Genomic DNA, 3,472 nt, shown 5'->3' with positions numbered 1-3,472 from the left:
TTACAAGCATTCAATAAAAGCCAGAGTGATTTGGGTTTTAAGTAAAGTCAAATAATTCCATTTAAAACACTATGAGCCAGGGGCAGCTAGGTGGCACAGTGGATAAAGCACCGACCCTGGATTCAGGAGTACCTGAGTTCAAATCCGGCCTCAGACACTTGACACTTACTAGCTGTGTGACCTTGGGCAAGTCACTTAACCCCCATTGCCCCGCAAAAAACAAAAAAACAAAACAAAACAAAACAAAAAAACACTATGAGCCCATCGATTTGCATTCATTCATTCCTGTTACTATATACACCATCTGTAATATGTATTTTCTTCAGAGGCCTTCCCTCTGTAGACATTGGGTTTTTTTGTTTTGTTTTGTTTTGTTTTGTTTTGTTGTTGTCAAATGTTAATTTATTGAAATAGTCTTCCTTTGTAGCTTAACTTGCTGGGCATTCCACAGCACCACTATTGATGTCATCAATAACATCATGAGGATGCCTGCCATCAATGTTGCAGCCCACAGACTGGGCTATTCCAAGGATCTCTTTAATGGTTCCAGAGAGCTCTCTTGCCAAGGATTGGTGCCTCATCTGTTGAGCAATGTTGATGATCTCATTGAGACTGATTTTTCCACTGTGTTTAATGTTTTTCTGCTTCTTTCTGTCCCTAGGAGGTTCCTTTAGGGCTTTGATGATCAAGGCTGAAGTAGAAGGCACAACCTCAATCTGGGCCTGTATGTTCTGAATGGTAAGTTTCACTGTGATCCTTAGCCCTTTCCAGTCACCAGTTGCCTTGGCAATGTCATCACCAACCTTTTTGGGAGACAAACCCAAGGGACCAATTTTGGGGGCCAGAGCGGATGTGGCACCAACTTCACCACCAGTGCACCTTAAAAAAACACGACTTTAATTTCGTTAGGGTCAATCTTGGGTGGCATGGCGGCGACGAAGGTGGAAGCTCAGCCTGGACACTGCGGGGTGACTGCCAGTGTCGGATGAACCCAGATCCGGGACGACCAAAAGAAGTTGCACCTTCACCACCACGAGCTAGGAGCCACCCTCTGTAGACATTGTTAAAGCACCAGTCCATGAGCGACTGCCCCTCTGGACAAAATTTTCCCTTTCTCCCTTTCCTATATTGTTATTAGTATATTGTTTGTTAGCATAGGTTATGATATTCTGTTATTTTTTACTGTTTCATCAAGGAAACACCCCGTGGTTTTTTTTTTGATGAAACAAAGGAAGGAATGTAAAAAATTAATTGTGATTTGAGGTTTCTATGACCCTATCTTTGGCTAAAATTAGAAGCCTTGGCATGCACCCAGCCAGCCTCAGGCACCCGCTGTCGCCTCTGTGCCAGCACAGTGTTCCACTCACTGGCTGTGGCTGCCACCATGGCACTGCAGCTCATGTCATCACCACATGCTGACACCTACATGGACTTGGCCAAATTACCATGACTAAGAAGCCTGGTGAGGCTGGTCAGGTGACCTTCATCGTCTGGAAGTTGGGAAGACTGGCAGTCCTATTAATTCTGTCAATCAGAGCTGTCAGCCAATTAGCTTGGGACTGAATGCAGACAGCCTGGTTTCTGGATTGGGATGGGGGGGGGGGGTTTCTGAGAAGGAGAAGGGAAGAGAAATTCATTCTGGCATGGGAGAGAGAGAGAGAGAGAGAGAGAGAGAGAGAGAGAGAGAGAGAGAGAGAGAGAGAGATGGGACTGCTGAGTCCAGGCAGTGGTGTGATTACAGGTCGTATAATTTTCCTTCTCCTATTCCTTTTTTTCTTTGTTCCTATTTTTATTAACCTTACTTGTGTTTTAAATTTGTTCCCATCAAACAAAACCCTGTTTTGTTTTTTTCTGAAAGAGGCTGTTAATCTCCTTTCTTACCCCAATATTAGAGCGATCTGCCCAATTAATTCCCCCATATTAAATTTGGCCCTTACATTCCCTAAATAAGCATTTATCCATATGAACATAAATTTACAGCTAAAAGAGTCTTAGAAGTTATCAAATCCACTCCCCCGCCCCCATTTTGTAGAAACTGATCCCCAGAGAAGTTAACTAAGTTGGTCCAGGTCACACAGCTAGTAAGAGGAAAAGATAAGATTTGAACCCAGGTTGTCTGACTCCAAATCCAGAACTCTTTCCATTGTCAACATAAATATCTAATATGTATTGGGCACTAAACTAGGTACTTATGATACAAAGACTCCCTGCCCTCAAGAAGTTTACATTCTGTAGGATAGCGTTGAGGGAGGGGGAGCAACATGAACCCAACTAAGTATATGGAAAATGCTTTGTTCAAAATAAATACAAAGTAATTAGACAGGGCCGGGGATAAGCACCAACAATTGCGGGGTACAGGAAAGGCCTTATGTAGGAAATGGTCCTTAAGCTGGGACTTGCAGGAAGTTAGGGACTCAGTGAGTAAGAAGTGAGGATCTTGTTGAAAGTTATGGTGGTTCAGCAACCCATTGTCCCCTACCCTGCTTATCAATCAATGTTGGGGGAGGCTGTGATGGAGAGGGAGACATTAAGTCTATAGCTTTTTTTATTACCTGCTCTTTGTCAAGTACCCTTATCAGCAAATTGTCCTGTTCTTGCTATCTTGGGGAGAAACTGAAATGCAAGGCCCCTACCTCTTCTGCTGAGATGGCCCTATTTGGATTATCTTAAAGTGACCTATAAAAGTTGTCCCTGCTTTGAAGTCATTGCTCATCTTCAGTGATCAGCCTGTCAACATGTTGCTACCTTGTTACTTATAATAAAATCCTTTTAATTCTCTTTGTCCCGAGTAATAAAATCTTTTTAAAATCCTGTCTTGAATTTTGCTTCATTAATCATGGTGAAAGCCCAAATGAAGAATTTTCCTTTCAATAATGTAATGAGATAATATATGGGATAGCATTTTGTAAACTGCAGAATCCTGTATAAATATTATAGTTTATAAGACTACAGTATATAGATATCAGATATAGCAAAGCCCCAATAGAAATCATCTTGGCACAGGTCTCTAACCAACTGAGCCTCAGACCTACCCACAATTGGGGTTGGACACAGAGCCAAGCCAAGTGGACTTTCCAGTACCAGCAGGAGTGGACTAGGTACCACCAGAGATTTCTTTGGAGCCCAGTTCTTCCTTGTCTGGTGAGGCCACCAGGCCCTTTTCCTGCTCCGATCCACTCCAAGTTCTCACTTTTGATTGACTCTGCCTTTCTTTGTGAGGAAAAACCTGATCCCTTCCAGTGATTCATCTCTAATCACTGTGGTAAGGATACCCTTTCTTAACCTGCACACCTCTGTTAATTGGTTTCTCTCCATGCCGCTGCTATTTTTTTTTTCTGCACACCTCTGATAAAACTTGCAAACTGAATGCCTCTGGTGTTTTTTTGTTTTTATTTTTTCTGCATGCTTCTGGTAAAATTTGCAGACTGTGTGCCTCTGTTGGACCTGTTAAAATTGAGATTGTATGAAACTG

The 3,472-nt window shown here is 42.5% G+C and overlaps 1 pseudogene; it reads right to left on the bottom strand.

Moving 5' to 3' along the window:
• Nucleotides 1-391: 391 nt before the first annotated feature.
• Nucleotides 392-1,113, bottom strand: LOC122741399 (annotated as a pseudogene).
• Between the last annotated feature and the right edge of the window lie 2,359 nt (nucleotides 1,114-3,472).

This window comes from Dromiciops gliroides, chromosome 2, assembly GCF_019393635.1.
Source record: "Dromiciops gliroides isolate mDroGli1 chromosome 2, mDroGli1.pri, whole genome shotgun sequence".
NCBI lineage: Eukaryota > Metazoa > Chordata > Mammalia > Microbiotheria > Microbiotheriidae > Dromiciops > Dromiciops gliroides.
The sequence above is the reverse complement of the archived record's forward strand: the minus strand, read 5'-3'. Positions and strand labels throughout refer to the sequence as shown.